We start from the raw sequence: 17,961 nt of genomic DNA on the forward strand, positions 1-17,961 counted from the left end.
AAAACATTTAAATAAAGATTTTAAAATCAGGAAAAAATGTCCAAGCCCATGTCACTTGAACATATTTATGATAAAAACAAAAAGCTACTGCGGATGCTGGAAATCCAAAACAAAAACAGAATTACCTGGAAAAACTCAGCAGGTCTGGCAGCATCGGTGGAGAAGAAAAGAGTTGACGTTTCGAGTCCAACATGACCCTTCAACAGAACTGAAGTATAGTTAGGAGAGGGGTGAAATATAAGTTGGTTTAAGGTGGGGGGCGGGGGGAGAGAAATTGAGGGTGGGGTGGTTGTGGGGACAAGCAAGCAGTGATAGGAGCAGATAATCAAAAGATGTCACAGACAAAAGGATGAAAGAGGTGTTGAAGGTGGTGATATTATCTAAGAAAAGTGCTAATTAAGAATGGATGGCAGGACACTCAAGGTATAGCTCTAGTGGGGCTGGGGTGGAAAGACTGACTGACAAGGTATTAGTTGTAGATTTAAAAATAATGGAAATAGGTGGGAAAAGAAGAATCTATATAAATTATTGAAAAAAAAGGGAGGGGGAAGAAACGGGCTGGGGATGGGGGGAGGGGGAGTTTAAGATCTAAAGTTGTTGAATTCAACATTCAGCCCGGAAGGCTGTAAAGTGCCTAGTCGGAAGATGAGGTGCTGTTCCTCCAGTTTGCGTTGGGTTTCACTGGAACAATGCAGCAAGCCAAGGACAGACATGTGGGCAAGAGAGCGGGGTGGAGTGTTAAAATGGCAAGCGACAGGGAGGTTTGGGTCTTTCTTGCGGACAGACCGCAGGTGTTCTGCAAATCGGTCGCCCAGTTTGCGTTTGGTCTCTCCAGTGTAGAGGAGACCGCATTGGGAGCAACGAATGCAGTAGACTAAGTTAGGGGAAATGCAAGTGAAATGCTGCTTCACTTGAAAGGAGTGTTTGGGCCCTTGGACGGTGAGGAGAGAGGAAGTGAAGGGGCAGGTGTTGCATCTTCTGGGGAGGTGCCAGAGGTGGGGGTTGAGGAGTAGGGGATGATGGAGGAGTGGACTAGGGTGTCCCGGAGGGAACGATCCCAACGGAATGCCGCCAGGGGGAGTGAAGGGAAGATGTGTTTGGTGGTGGCGTCATGCTGGAGTTGGCGGAAATGGCGCAGGATGATCCTTTGAATGCGGAGGCTGGTGGGGTGATAAGTGAGGACAAGGGGGACCCTATCATGTTTCTGGGAGGAAGGAGAAGGCGTGAGGGCGGATGCGCGGGAGATGGGCCGGACACGGTTGAGGGCCCTGTCAACGACTGTGGGTGGAAAACCTCGGTTAAGGAAGAAGGAGGACATGTCAGAGGAGCTGTTTTTGAAGGTAGAGTCATCAGAACAGATGCGACGGAGGTGAAGGAACTGAGAGAATGGGATGGAGTCCTTACAGGAAGCAGGGTGTGAGGAGCTGTAGTCGAGGTAGCTGTGGGAGTCGGTAGGCTTGTAATGGATATTGGTGGACAGTCTATCATCAGAAATTGAGACAGGGAGGTCAAGGAAGGGAAGAGAAGTGTCAGAGATGGACCATGTGAAAATGATGGAGGGGTGGAGATTGGAAGCAAAATTAATAAATTTTTCCAGGTCCCGACCAGAGCATGAAGCAGCACCGAAGTAATCATCGATGTACCGGAGAAAGAGTTGTAGGAGGGGGCCAGAGTAGGACTGGAACAAGGAATGTTCCACATACCCCATAAAGAGACAGGCATAGCTGGGGCCCATGCGGGTACCCATAGCCACACCTTTTATTTGGAGGAAGTGAGAGGAGTTAAAGGAGAAATTGTTCAGTGTGAGAACAAGTTCAGCCAGACGGAGGAGGGTAGTGGTGGATGGGGATTGTTTGGGCCTCTGTTCAAGGAAGAAGCTAAGGGCCCTCAGACCATCCTGGTGGGGGATGGAGGTGTAGAGGGATTGGACATCCATGGTGAAGAGGAAGCGGTTGGGGCCAGGGAACTGGAAATTGTTGATGTGATGTAAGGTGTCAGAGGAATCACGGATGTAGGTGGGAAGGGACTGGACAAGGGGAGAGAGAAGGGAGTCAAGATAACGAGAAATGAGTTCCGTGGGGCAGGAACAGGCTGACATGATCGGTCTGCCAGGACAGTTCTGTTTGTGGATTTTGGGTAGGAGGTATAAGTGGGCCGTCCGAGGTTGGGCGACTATCAGGTTGGAAGCTGTGGGAGGAAGATCTCCAGAGGAGATGAGGTCAGTGACAGTCCTGGAAACAATGGCTTGATGTTCCGTGGTGGGGTCATGGTCCAGGGAGAGGTAGGAGGAAGTGTCTGCGAGTTGACACTCAGCCTCCGCGAGGTAGAGGTCAGTGCGCCAGACAACAACAGCACCACCCTTGTCAGCGGGTTTGATGACAATGTTAGTGTTGGACCTGCCAACCATTCTTAATTAGCACTTTTCTTAGATAATATCACCACCTTCAACACCTCTTTCATCCTTTTGTCTGTGACATCTTTTGATTATCTGCTCCTATCACTGCTTGCTTGTCCCCACAACCACCCCACCCTCAACTTCTCTCCCCCCGCCCCCCACCGTAAACCAGCTTATATTTCATCCCTCTCCTATCTATACTTCAGTTCTGTTGAAGGGTCATGTTGGACTCGAAACATCAACTCTTTTCTTCTCCACCGATGCTGCCAGACCTGCTGAGTTTTTCCAGGTAATTCTGTTTTTATATGATAAAAATGCTGCCCATAGATTTTTTAAAAATTTAATAATGGAAACCTCATCCCGCCCTTGGATGAGGCTTCATGAAAAATGCAAAGTCTGCCTGGCAGATTTACCTGTTGTTGTGACACAGCAGATGGTAAATCCTGAGCTGTTCAAAGCCCAGGAGGAAACTTGAAACAACTGTCACAACTAATTTTCAATTTGTATGTTTTGAGGTGCAGGCATTGAAATCCATAATAATACCATTGAGTCTTAAGAGGTTTTTATAAAAATAAATTAAACATTTATTAATAAAAGAAAAGATTGTAAGCACATACATATATATATATATATATATATATATACATGACTTATATATATTACTACAGTAATAACTTCTAAATCCCCTAACTAATTTAACTCCCAGTTAAATTTTTGTTAAAGCAACAGTAAGACACATAGATTTTAAAAGACCCAGCAAAGTAAGCAATACCTTGAACAGTCAGGTTCAAAGTGAGTTCTCTTAACTTCAGTCCATGGAGACAGCAGTTTGGTACATATAGGCTGCAGACTTTTCACACTTGTTGGCTCTTAAACTGCCTCCCTTACAAACAGCCTTCTCTCCTTTACACATATTTTCCTCTCTGAATACAAATTCGCATTGTTTCAATATGTCTTTTGAACTTTACCTCTCTACTAATAAAAACGTCTAACATAGTACCAATTCCACCATTAATCTTTGGGAAAAAAATAAACACATTATTCCTTGCTACTTCTGCTGGCTAGGTATACATTACACCCCCTCCTATGAATTCAAGTCACTATAGTTTGTTTAAAAATGCAAATGTTCCCTTTACACTTCACATTCTGAAACTTCCCCATGTTTACCTAATTAACATTTCAAACCTAACTTCTCTTTTTACACCAAAGCACCCAGAGTAACTGCCTCTAATTCAATTAAGTCTCTCTCACATATACACACATATACACACACATAGGCACATCCCACTATTACTCTATTTTACAATAAATTCCAATAACATAATGGAAATTATTATATCTTCCTGACTCCCATCTGCCAACCATAAGGTTGGACGGACTACAAAAAATCAGAGACAATTGCAATTTTAATTACACTAATTGGCCTCTTAATAGTAAGACTTCTGACTTTTGCACGAGCCCGCCAACCAAAACATCACGCGAGTGCGGGATGACATCAGGACGCTCGTCCAACGTCATTTAGGTTGGGCGCGGACCCTCACGCAACCAAAATATTCTGCCCTATGGGTTTGTCATCAGCCTTCCCCACTGAGATAGTAATTTCTGGAGGGACAACATGCAATCTTACAAATGCTACAGTTTGCTTTTTAATTTCCAACATTCCAACTTTACATCCGTTTTAAGACAAGATACCATGTCACTACTGTTAAATCAACCTTAGCCTCTGGACTAAGATAAAAGCAAAATACTGCAGATGCTGGAAATCCGAAACAAAAACAAAAATAGCTGGAAAAACTCAGCAGGTCTGACAGCATCTGCGGAGAGGAACACAGTTAACGTTTCGAGTCCGTATGACTCTTCATCAGAAGTAAAGAAAAATAGAAATGAGGTGAAATATAAGCTGGTTGAGGGGGTGGGACAGGTACAGCTGGATAGAGGGCCAATGATAGGTGGAGGCAAAGAAGAGATTGCCAAAGATGTCATAGACAAAAGGACAAAGGGGTGTTGAAGGTGGTGATATTATCTAAGGAATGTGCTAATGGGGACATTAAGGGTAGAAAGCAGGACGAGCAAGTGACAGATAGCCCTAGTGGGGGTGGGGTGGGGGGAAGGGATCGAAATAGGCTAAAAGGTGGAGATAAAACAATGGATGGAAATAAATTTTAAAATAATAATAGAAATAGGTGGGAAAAGAAAAATATATTAAAAACATATATAAATTTTTAGAAAAAAGGGGGAACGGAAAGGGGGTGGGGATGGAGGAGATAGTTCATGATCTGAAATTGTTGAACTCAATGTTAAGTCTGGAAGGCAGTAAAGTGCTTAATCGGAAGATGAGGTGCTGTTGCTCCAGTTTGCATTGAACTGGAGGAACAGCACTTCATTATCCGATTAGGCACTTTACAGCCTTCCGGATAGAGCAGGGGGTTTTCCCTGGTGTCCTGGTAAATATTTATCCCTCAATCAACATCACAAAAACAGAGCACATTACTGTTTGCTGAGGCTGCTGTCTTTCTGACATGATAACAGTGACTGCACTTGAAAAGTAAGTAGTTGGTTGTAAAGCACTTAGAGATGTCTGGTGGTTATGAAAGGCGCTTTACAAATGCAAGTCTTTCTTTCCCACCTTCATCATTCCGTTCACCCTCTCATTCTCTTCCCCCTTCCTTACCCCCCACATCTTGCCTCCCTCACCTCTCACCCTCAGTTTCATGCTTCCTCTTCCTCCCTCCACCCCTGTGCTCCCCCTTTCTCTCTGTCTCACCACGTCCATCTGTCCTCCTCCAATCTTCTTCCCTCCTTTGTCCTCATTGTATAGCTCCTCCTCACTCTTCTTCTATCTTCCCCACCCTGTCTTCTTCGCACCTTCTCCAACTTCCCCCTCCTCCATCACCCCCTCTCACCATTCTCTCTTCTCTCCCCGTGTACTTTCTCTCCCCCTCTTCTTCTCTTCTTCCCCCTCTCCTCCTCTCCCCCCATCCTTACGCTCACTTCCCCTCTTTTCTTCTGTCCCTCCCCTCCCCTTCTTCTTTTCCCTATCACTCTGACTTAGAAAATGATAGTAAAGTTGCCTCTTCAATAACTGATGTTCTGTTGCAGAATTTAAAATTCAAAAATTCATTTATTTTGAAATGGCTCTAAGAATTAAAATGACATGGTAAGCTGATTCCTGCCCTCCCTGAGTCAGATTAATCAGCATTCATTAGTAACTGTCTCATTTTGATTTCTGCTGTCTCAGCCCCACTGATTGGCCCTAAAGTAAGTGGAAACCGTATTTGGAAATCACAGGCCGAGGTGATCTGGGAGGAGATTCCAATCGACAAATGCCAAGGTTTTATTCGGAATTACACAATATTCTACAGCGATAAGAAGGGACCTGTTCAATGTGAGTATCGGAGTCAGCAATACAGAGCAGTATAATAAGTCTTTCCACCTATCACAGAATTAAATTAATTAATAAACTGGATCCCGAACCCTCGTTTTCAGCCCAGGTGTGCAACATTCACTGATCTCCAGAGGAACATAAGACTGGAGGCCATTCAGCCCCTTGAAACTGTTCTCCCAATTAGTGAGATAATGGCTGATCTGTGACCAAAACCACTGTTTGCTCCATATTCCTGAATACCTTTGAATAATAAATATGTCAATCTCAGATTTCAAATTACAAAAGAGAGTCCCAAACAATTGCCACCCTTTGTGTGTAGAAGTCTTTCCTAACTTCATCCCAGAAGATAAAAGCAAAACACTGCGGATGCTGGAAATCTGAAACAAAAACAGAAAATGCTGGAAAAATTCAGCAGGTCTAACACCATCTGTGGAGAGAAAAAAAAAGAGTTAACGTTTTGAGTCCGTATGACTCTTCTTCAGAGCTAAAGGGAAGTAGAAATGTGATGAAACCTATACTGTTTAAGGGGAGGGGCATGGGGCAGGTGAAGCTGGATAGAAGGCCAGTGATAGGTGGAGGCAAAGGAGAGATTGCCAGAGATGTCATGGACAAAAGGTCAAAGGGGTGTTAATGATAGTGGTACTGGCTAAAGGAGGTGCTGATGGTGGCATTAAAGTAAGAAAGCAGAATGTGATAATAGCAGGGTAAGCACTCTGGAAAGAACAACATGAACAAGTGGCCGATGGCCCTAGTGAGGGTGGGGTGGGGGGAGGGGACTGTGGTGGGAAAAAAGATTGAAAATAGGACAAAAGGTGGGGATAAATAATGAGTAAAAATGAATTTAAATAAAAATAAGTGGATAAAAAATAAAAATGAAAAAATAAAAATTAAGAAATGAGAATGAATATTGAATAAAGGGGATATAAAGTGGGTGAGGATGGAGGAGAGAGTTCATGGTCTGAAGTTGTTGAACTCAATGTTGTTACGAAGGCTGCAAAGTACCTAATTGAAAGATGAAGTGCTGTTTCTCCAGTTTGCATTGAGCTTCACTGGAACAATGCAGCAGGCTAAGGACGGACATGTGGGCATGAGAGCAGGGTGGTGTGTTGAAATGGCAAGCAACAGGAAGGTCTGGGTCATGCTTGCAGACAGACCGAAGGTGTTCTGCAAAGCGGTCACCCAGTCTGCGTTTGGTCTCTCCAATGTAGAGGAGACCACATTGGGAGCAGCGAATGCAGTAGAGCAAATTGAAGGAGGTGCAAGTGAAATGCTGCTTCACCTGAAAGGAATGTTTGGGCCCTTGGATGGTGAGGAGGGAGGAGGTAAATGGACAGGTGTTCCATCTTCTGCGATTGCATAGAAAGGTGCCGTGGGATGGGGTTGAGGTGTAGGGGGTGATGGAGGAGTGGACCAGAGTCTCCTGGAGGGAACAGCCCCTATGGAATGGTGACAGGTGGGTTGAAGGGAAGATGTGTTTGGTGGTGGCATCATGCTGGAGTTGGTGGAAATGGCGGAGGATGATCCTTTGAATGCAGAGGCTGGTGGTGTGAAAAGTGAGGACAAGGTGGACCCTATCATGGTTCTGGGGGGGAGGGGAAGGTGTGAGGGCGGATGCGCAGGAGATGGGTCGGACATGGTTGAGGGCCCTGTCAACCACAGTGGGTGGGAAACCTCATTTAAGGAAGAAGTAAGATATGCCAGAAGTGTTGTTTTGGAAAGTGACATCATCGGAACAGATGCGATGGAGGCGAAGGAACTGAGAGGATGGGATGGAATCTTTAAAGGAAGCCGGGTGTGAGGAGCTGTAGCCGAGGTAGCTGTGGGAGTCAGTAGGCTTGTAGTGAATTTTGGTGGACAGACTATCACCAGAAATTGAGACAGAGAGGGTAAGGAAGGGAAGGGAAGTGTCGGAGATGGACCATGTGAAGGTGATGGAGGGGTGGAAATTGGAAGCAAAATTGATAAGTTTTTCCAAGTCTAGTCGAGAACATGAAGTGGCACCGAAGCAGTCATCGATGTACCGGAGAAAGAGTTGTGAGAGGGGGCCTGAGTCGGACTGGAACAAGGAATGTTCCACATACCCCATAAAGAGACAGGCATCACTGGGGCCCATGCGGGCACCCATAGCCACACCTTTTATTTGGAGGAAGTGAGAGGAGTTTAAGGAGAAATTGTACAGTGAGAGAACAAGTTCAGCCAGATGGAGGAGAGTGGTGGTGGATGGGGATTGTTGGGGCCTCTGTTCAAGGAAGAAGCAGAGAGCCCTCAGACCATCCCAATGGCGGATGGAGGTGTAGAGGGATTGGACGTGTATGGTGAACAGGAGGAAGTTAGGGCCAGGGAACTGGAAATTTCTGATATGATGTAGGGCATCAGAGGAATCGTGGATGTAGGTGGGAATAGACTGGACAAGGAGAGAGAGAACGGAGTCAAGATAGGAAGAAATGAGTTCCATCGGGCAGGAACAGGCTGACATGATTGGTCTACCAGTACAGTCCTGTTTGTGGATTTTGGGAAGGAGGTAAAAGCGGACTGTCTGGGGTTGGGAGACTATGAGATTGGAAGCTGTGGAGGGAAGATCTCCAGAGGAGATGTGGTCGGTAACAGTTCTGGAAACAAAGGCTTGATGTTCAGTGGTGGGATCATGGTCCGGGGGAGGTAGGAGGAAGTTTAGCCTCTGGCGATTAGCCTCTGTGAGGTAGAGGTCAGTACACCAGACAATAACAGCACTATCCTTGTCAGCAGGTTTCATTCCTGAAGATCTGGTTTAATTTTTAGACTCTGCCCCCTAGTTCTAGACCCTCCAACCAGCAGAAATAGTTTATCTCTATCTAGCCTAATTGGCCCCCCTTAATGTCTTGAAAAATTCTATCAAATCACCCCTTAACCTTCTAAATTGTCTAAACCTTCTAAGAGCTTGAGTAGTCTTTTCTCATAATTTAACCCTTGGAGCCCAGGTAACATTCTGGTAAAGAAATGATCCACTCCTCCAAGGTCAGTCTACTCTTCTTAAGGTGTGGTTCCCAGAATTGCACTCAGTTACTCCAGGTGAGGTCTAACTAAAGCTTTCTATAGTGAAGCATGACTTCTACCTCCTTGTATTCTAGTCTTCTAGATATAAAGTCCAGCATCCCATTAGTCTTTTTGATTAGTTTCTGTAAATGTTTGTGATGCTTTAATGTTCTGTACACCTGGAACTCCATGGCCAGGATCTGACGGCTCCGATGTGATGTGTCTCCCCCTAGCAGATACAGTGAGCCATTTAAATCCCCATGCAGCTCAGCAGCACCGTAATATCCCACTGGGTGGGAGGGGCCATAAAATCCTGGCCCATGTTTTTTTGGATCTCCTCAGTTTCTAGCTTTTCACCATTTGGAAAGTAGTTCTATCCTTGTTAGGATCAGTTGCCAGTTTTTGTTCATTAAAAGAAACAGAAAATAAGAGTAGAAGGCCATTCAGCCCTTCGAGCCTGCTCCGCCATTCAATATGATCATGGCTGATCCTCTATCTTAACACCATATTCCCGCTCTCTCCCCATACCCCTTGACTCCTTTACTGTCCAGAAATATATATATTTCCTTCTTAAACATATTCAGTGGCTTGACCTCCATTGCCTTAGGAACAGGAGAAGGCCATTCAGCCCATCGAGCCTGCTCTGCCATTCAATAAGATCATGGATGACTGAACACTTCAATGCCTTTTACTCACACTGTCCCCGTAACCCTTTATGTTATTGTTAATCTGAAATCTATCAATCTCTACCTTAAACATACTCAGTGACTGAGCTTCCACAGCCCTCTGGGGAGAGAATTCCAAAGATTCACAACCCTCTGAGTAAAGAAATGTCTCCTCCTCTTGGTCCTAAGTGGCTTCCCCCTTATTTTGAAATTGTGTCCCCTGGTTCTAGACTCCCCAACCAGGGGAAACATCTTACCTGCAATTCCCCTGTCTATTCCTTTAAGAATTTTGTAGGTTTTGATGAGATCACCTCTCTTTCTTCAAAACTCTAGAGGATACAGGCCCAGTTTCCCCAGTCTCTCTTCATCAGGCAGTCCCACCAACCCCAGAACAAGTCTGGTGAACCTTCATTGCACTCCCTCTATGGCAATAATGTCCTTCCTAAGGTAAGGGGACCAAAATTGCACACAGTACTCCAGGTGTAGTCTGACCAAGGTTCTACACAACTGAAGCAAGACTTCACTACTCCTGCACTCAAATCCTCTTGTGATAAAGGCTAACATTCCATTAGCCTTCCTAATTGCTTGCTGCACCTGCATGTTAGCTTTCAGTGACTTATGGACAAGGACACCCTTTGTACATTTACACTTTCTAATCTCTTACCATTTAGGAAATACTCTGCACATTTGTTCCTCCTACCAAAGTGGATAACCTCACATTTTTCCACATTATATCCCATCTGCCATGTTCTTGCCCACTCACTAAGTCTGTCCAAATCTTCCTGTAGCCACTTTACATCTTCCTCACAACACATTCCTGTCGAGCTTTGTATCATCTATGAACTTGGAAATATTACATTTGGTCCCCATATCCAAACCATTGATATATATTGTGAACTGCTGGAGCCCAAGTACTGATCCTTGCAGTACCCCACTAGTCACAGCCTCCCAACACGAGAATGACTCATTTATTCCTACTCTTTGTTTTCTGCCTGTTAACCAATCCTTAGTCCATGCCAGTATATTACCTCCTATCCCACATGCTTTAATTTTGCTAACCAACCTCCTGTGGGAGACTCCACCAACGGCCTTCTGAATATCCAAATATAGTATGTCCATTGACTCCCCTTTATCAATTTTGTTAGTAACATCCTCAAAACTTCAACAAGTTCGTCAAACATGATTTCCCATTCGCAAATCCATGCTGACTATGCCCAGTCAGATCGTGATTATCCAAGTATCCATTTATCACATTCTTTATAATAGATTCTAGCATTTTCCATAACTACTGATGTAAGACTAACAGGTCTGCAGTTCCTTGTTTTCTCTCTCCCTCCCTTCTTAAATAGTGGGGTGACATTTGCTACCTGCCAATCTTCAGGAAGCACTCCAGAATCTATAGAATTTTGGAAAATGATCACCAATGTATCCTCTATCTCTATAGCTACCTCTTCCAACACTCTGGGATGCAGAAAACCTGGTCCTGGGGGTTTATCAATTTTCAGTCCCATTAATTTCTTCAATACAACCTTCTTACTTATACTAATTTCCTTCAATTCCTCATCCTCGCTAGTCCCTTGGATCTCTAAATCTGGGAGATTTCCTGTATCTTCCTCAGTGAAAAGAGACACAAAGTAATCATTTAGCTTCTCTGCCATTTCTCTATTCCCCATTATGAATTCTCCTGACTCTGCCTGTAATGGACCCACATTTGTCTTAACCAAATGCTTCCTTTTTACACACCTATGGAAGCTTTTACAGTCCATTTTTATGTTTTTTGCTAGGTTGCATATTCCATTCATATTCATATTCATATTCCATTCTCCCTTTCTTTACCAATTTCTTGGTCTTCCTTTGCTGTATTATAAAATCCTCCCAATCCTCAGGTTTACAACTACTTCTGGCAAATTTATAAGCCTTTTCTTTTAATCTTATACAATCCTTAACTTCCTTTGTCAGCCACGGTTGACTGACTTTTTTGGGGTTTTTGCACCTTGAAGGAATGTATAGGTGCTGTAAGCTATGTAATAGTTCTTTGAAGACTATCCATTGCCTATGTACAGTAATACCTTTTAATGTATTTTCCCAATCCACCTCAGTCAATTTGCCTCTCATACCTTCTTAATTTCCTTTATTCAACTTTAACACCCTTGCTTCAGAGTGAACTACCTCACTTTCAAACATAATATAAAATTTTATCATATTATGGTCACTCATCCCTAAATGTTCTTTTACAATAAGATTATTAATTAGCCCTTTTTCATTACATAATACCAGATCTAAAATAGCGTGTCCTTTAATCAGCTCCTCAACATACTGCTGTAGGAAACCATCCCTAACATATTCCAGAAACTCGTCTTCCACAACATTAGTGGAATTAGAAGTTAAAATGCTTGTACGTGAGTCTGGAAGGCAGACAAAACTTAGGCTAGATAAGAAAGAAGTGAGTTTAGCAAGGCTAAATGGAATATATCTTAATGCAAGGAGCCTGAGGAATAAGACAGATGAGCTGAGGGCATAGATAGGTATGTGGATGTATGATATCATAGCTATGACCTTTGGCTAAAAGAAGAGCAGGATTAGCAGCTCAACATTCCTGGCTACAAGGTATTCAGATGAGATAGAGAGGGGGATGGAAGAGGAGGGGGGTTGCAATATTGATCAAGGAATCAATTATAGTAGTGAGGAGGGATGATATCGTGGAAGGATCATTAAATGAGGCCATATGGGTAGAAATAAAAAACAAAAAAGGAGCAAACATGCTGTTAGGTGTGTACTATAGGCCCCAAACAGTCAGGGAGAGATAGAGGATCAAATATGTAATCAAATTTCAGAGAAGTGTAAGAATAATAGGGCAGTAATAGTAGGGGATATTAACTACCCAAATATTAACTGGGATAGTTTTACTGTGTAAGGTAGGGAGCGAGCAAAATTTTAAAGTTGCATCCAGGAGAACTTTTTTAGCCAGTACGTAGAGAGCCCAACAAGGGAGGGGGCAGTTCTGGACCTAATATTCGGAAATGAGCCTGGGCAGGTGGAAGGGGTATCAGTAGGGGAGCATTTTAGAGATAGTGACCATAACTAAGTTAGATTTAGGATAGTTATGGAAAAGAATGAGATAAAAACAAAATACTACTGCGAATGCTGGAAATCCAAAACAAAAACAGAATTACCTGGAAAAACTCAGCAGGTCTGGCAGCATCGGCGGAGAAGAAAAGAGTTGACGTTTCGAGTCCTCATGACCCTTCAACAGAACTGAGTAAAATTAGGAGACTTCTCCCACCACCCCCACCAGCCCCCCCCACCGCCCACCTTAAACCAGCTTATATTTCACCCCTCTCCTAATTTTACTCAGTTCTGTTGAAGGGTCATGAGGACTCGAAACGTCAACTCTTTTCTTCTCCGCCGATGCTGCCAGACCTGCTGAGTTTTTCCAGGTAATTCTGTTTTTGTTATGGAAAAGAATGAGGTTGGACTGGGGATAAAAGTTCTAAACTGGGGAAAGGCTAATTTTACTAAGATGATATATGATTTGGCCCAAGTGGACTAGGAGCAGCTACTTGCTGATAAAACTGTGTCAGAGCAGTGGGAGGCATTTAAGGAGGAAATAGTGAGAGTACTGGGCAAATATGTTCCAGTAAAGACAAAGGTGGGGACCAAGTCTGGAGAACCCTGGATGTCAAGGGGCATAAAGGTTAGGATTAAGAATAAAAGAGAAGCTTATGGCAGATACTGAGGGCTCAATACGGTAGAGTCCTTAGAGGAGTATAAAATGTACAGAGGGGAACTTAAAAAGGCAATTAGGAAAGCTAACAGAATGCATGAGAAAGCATTGGTGGGTAGAATAAAGGAAAACCCAAATGGGTTTTTAAAAAATATATAAAGAGCAAGAGAATAACTAGGGAAAGAGTAGGGCCAATTAGGGACCATAGAGGTAATCTCTGTGTGGACCTGGAAGATGTGGGTATACAATGAATACTTTGCATCGGTCTTCACAATGGAAAAGAACGACACAAGTATAGACATCAGGGTGGAAGACTGAAATATTAGAGGAAATTAACATAAAGAGAGGAGGTACTAGTGGGTTTAGTAGCCTTAAAAAATCTGTAAGCCCGGATGAGATGTATCCCAGGCTGTTGAGGGAGGCAAGGGAGGAGATATCAGGAGCCCTGGCAGTAATTTTCAAATCCTCTCTGGCCACAGGTGAGGTGCCAGAGGACTGGAAGACTGCTAACATTGTCCCATTATTAAGAAAGGAAGGAAGTGATACACCAGGAAATTACAGGCCAGTCAGTGGTGGTGAGGAAGTTACTGGAAAGGATTCTGAGGGACAGAATATATTTGCACTTGGATTAATCAGGAATAGTCAGCATGGATTTGTTAAGGGGAGGTTGTGTTTGACAAATTTTATCAAATTTTTTAAGGAGGTAACCAGGAGTGTTGATGAGGGTAATGCATTTGAATGTGGTCTACTTGGACTTTAGCAAGGTTTTTGATAAGGTCCCTCATGGCATGGTCAAGAAAGTAAGAGCCCATGGGATCCAAGGCAAAGTGACACGTTGGATCCAAAATTGGCTGAGAGGCAGGAAGCAGGGGATGATGGTAGAGGGATGTTTCTGTGAGTGGAAGTCTGTTTCCAGTAGGGTTCCGTAGGGCTTGGTGCTAGGGTCCTTGCTGTTTGTGGTATACATAAATTATTTGGACTTAAATGTAAGGGGTATGATCAAGAAGTTTGCAGATGACACAAAAATTGGTAGGGTGGTAAATAGTGAGGAGGATAGCCGTAAACTGCAGGAGGATATCAAGGGACTGGACAGGTGGGCAGAGCAGTGGCAAATGGAAGTCAACCCGGAAAAGTGTGAGGTAATGCACTTGGGAAGAGCTAACAAGGCAAGGGAATACACTAGGAATGGTAGGACCCTGTAAAGTGCTGAAGATCAGAGGGACCTTGGTGCGCATACCCACAGATTCGTGAAGGTAGCAGGGCAGTTAGATAAGGTGGTTAAGAAGGCATATGGGATACTTGCCTTTATTAGCCGAGGCACAGAATACAAGAGCAGAGAGGTTATGCTGGAACTGTATAAAATGCTGGCTAGGCCACTGGAGTACTGCGTGCAGTTCTGGTCACCACATTATGGGAAGGATGTGATTGCACTGGAGAGGGTGCAGAGAAGATTTACCAGGATGCTGCCTGGGCTGGAGGGTCTGAGCTATGAGGAGAGATTGGATAGGCTGGGTTGTTTTCCTTGGAGCAGCAAAGGTTGAGAGGGGACCTGATAGAGGTGTATAAAGTTATGAGGGGCATAGATAGGGTGAATAGGAAGGCACTTTTTCATTAGTAGAGGGGTCACCAACCAGGGGGCATAGATTTAAGGGAAGAGGTAGAAGGCTAAGAGGGAAGTTGAGAGAAATTTTTTCACCCAGAGGGTGGTGGGAGTCTGGAACTCACTGCCTGAAAGGGTGGTTGAGTCAGAAACTCTCGTAACATTTAAGAAGTATTTAGATATTCACTTGTGTTGCCATTGCCTCCAGGGCTATGGGCCAAGTGCTGGAAAATAGGATTAGTGTAGTCAGATCTTTGTTGACAGGCGCAATCACGGTGGGATGAATGGCCTCCTTCTGTGCTGTAAACATCTATGAGTCTATGAACCTGAGTGCTCAATTGGTTTACCCAGTCTATATGCAAATTGAAGTCACTCATGATTACTGTATTGCCCATGCCACATGCTTCTCTCATTTCCTCACTAATACCATGCCCCACATTACCACTACTGTTTGGTGGCCGATAACCAACTCCAACCAATGTCTGCTGCGCTTTGATATTTCTTAGATCCACCCAAACATATTCTACACATTGTTCTTCTGATCTGAGATCCTCCCTTACTAATGCACTGATCCCATCCCTTATTATCAGAGCAACTCCACCTCCTTTCCCTTCACGTCTGTCCTTCCTAAACATCGAATATCCTTGAATATTCAGTTCCCAGTCTTGATCACCATGCAGCCATCTTTCCATAATGGCAGTTAGATCACGCCCATCACACTCTATTTGTGCCTTTTGATCATCTACCTTATTGCGAAAGCTGCGTGCATTCAGGTAGAGTGAACTTAACTTTGTCTTTTTGACATCATTCCACATTCAAAGCATACTCAATGCTCTGCTTTGTTTCTCCTGCCTTTTAGTCTCACTACTACTTCCTGTTACCAACTTTATTTCTTTCCAATTTGGGCCACCCCTCAGACAAGCTAGTTTAAACCCACCGGAACAACACTAGCAAACCTCCCTGCGAGTATATCAGCCCCAGTCCTGTTAAGATGTAACCTGTCCAGCTTGTACAGGTCCCACCTGCCCCAGAACAAGTCCCACTGGCTCAGAAATCTGATGCCCTCCCTCCTACATCAGTTCTCCAGCCACGTATTTATTTGATCAGTCCTCCTATTCCTATGCTCACTAGTACATGGCACTGGGAGTAATCCTGAGATTACTGCTCTTGAGGGCCTACTTTTTAATTTCCTTCCTAACTCCCTGATATCTGCTTTCAGGGCCTCATCCCTCTTCCTACCTATGTCGTTGTTACCAATCTGGACCACGGCTTCTGGCTGATCCCCCTCCCTCTGAAGGATGTCCTACAGCCGCTCTGTGACACCCTTGACCCTGGCACCAGGGAGACAGCAGACCATCCTGGAGTCATGTTTACTGCTGCAGAAACCCCTGTCTGATCCCCTGATTATGGAATCCCCTATCACTATTGCTCTTCCATCCTTCTTCCCCAGCCCCCACATCCCCCCGCCCCCCACCTCCCAACTGTACAGCTAAGCTGCCCGTGTGCTACAGGCTTGGCTCTGGCTACACTCCCCTGAGGATTCATTGCCCTCATCAGTATCCAAAATGGAAAACCGATTAGACAAACAGGATAGAGAATTATACAGGCTCAGCACCCTCTGAGTGAAGATGTTTCTCCTCGTCTCAGTCCTAAATATCCTGTCCCATATCCTGAGTCTGTGACCCCTTGTTCTTGATGCCCTGGCCAGAGGAAACATCATCCCTGCATCCAGTCTGTCCAGCCATGTCAGAATTTTATATGTTTCAATGGGATCCCTTCTCATTCCTCTAAACTCCAGTGAATACAGGCTTAGTCGACCCCATTTGCTTCTATATTCCCTACTTACCTGGATGAGTGCAGCTCCGACAACACTCAAGAAGCTTGACACCATCCAGGACAAAGCAGCCCGCTTGATTGGTGCCACATCCACAAACATTCGTTCCCTCCACCAGCGACGCACAGTGGCAGCAGTGTGTACCATCTACAAGATGCACTGCAGGAATTCACCAAGACTCCTTAGACAGCACCTTCCAAACCCATGACCACTAACATCTAGAAGGACAAGGGCAGCAGATTGATGGGAACACCACCACCTGGAAGCTCTCCTCCAAGCCACTCACCATCCTGAATTGGAAATATATTGCCGTTCCTTCACTGTTGCTGGGTCAAAATCCTGGAACTCCCTTCCTAATAGCGGTTCAAAAAGACAGCTCACCACCACCTTCTCAAGGGCAATTAGGGATGGGCAATAAATGCTGGCCCAGCCAGCAAAGCCCACATCCCATGAATGAATAATAAAAAAAATACTCTCCTCATACGCCAATCCTGCCATCCCAGGAATCAATCTAGTGAACGTTCGCTGCACTCCTTCTATGGCAAGTCTATCCTTTCTTAGGTAAGGAAACTAAAACTGCACACAATACTCCAGGTGTGGTCTCACCAAGGCCCTGGACAGCTGCAATAAGACATCCTTGCTCCTGTATTCAACTCCTCTCTCAATGAAGGCCAACATAATATTTGCCTTCTTAACTGCATGCTTGCTTTCAGTGACTGGTGTACAAGAACACCCAGGACCCTTTGTACATCAATATTTCCCAATCTATCACCATTTAAATAATACTCTGTTTTTCCTACCAAAGTGTATAACTTCACACTTATCCACATTGTACTGCATCTGCCATGTACTTGCCCACTCACTCAACTTGTTTGAATTGCCTTGAAGCCTCTAAACCTCCCCCTCACCACTCACATTCCTATCAAGTTTTGTGTCATCAGCAAACTTGGAAATATTACATTTGGTTCCCTCATCCATATCATTGATATATATTGTTAATAGCCGGGGCCCAAGCACTGGTCCCTGAAGAACCCCACCAGTCATTGCCTGCCGCTATGAAAAAGACCCATTTATTCCTACGCTCTGTTTCCTGTCTGCTAATCAATTCTCAATTCATGCCAATATATTACCCCCAATCCTGTATGCTTTAATTTTACACACTAACCTCTTATTTGGGACTTTATTAAAAGCTTTCTGGAAATCCAAATATCCCACATCCACTGGTTCTCCCTACCTATTCTGCCCTCAGAAAACTCTAGTAGGTTTGTCAAACATGATTTCCTTTTCATAAATCAATGTTGATTTTGTCTAATTCCATTGATATTGTCTAAGTGTCCTGTTATCAC

General features: G+C 44.2%; 1 long non-coding RNA gene across 1 annotated transcript in view; it reads left to right on the top strand.

The window, feature by feature from the left end:
- Window positions 1-17,961, top strand: part of LOC144695853 (uncharacterized) — a 36,999-nt gene that overhangs the window by 347 nt on the left and 18,691 nt on the right. Inside the window, exon 2 of the long non-coding RNA XR_013580022.1 lies at window positions 5,634-5,780. This is a non-coding gene — a long non-coding RNA (uncharacterized LOC144695853). The remainder of the gene's footprint in view (window positions 1-5,633; window positions 5,781-17,961) is intronic.

The sequence above is a fragment of the Cetorhinus maximus genome, chromosome 21 (genome assembly GCF_964194155.1).
Source record: "Cetorhinus maximus chromosome 21, sCetMax3.hap1.1, whole genome shotgun sequence".
Classification (NCBI taxonomy): Eukaryota; Metazoa; Chordata; class Chondrichthyes; order Lamniformes; family Cetorhinidae; genus Cetorhinus; species Cetorhinus maximus.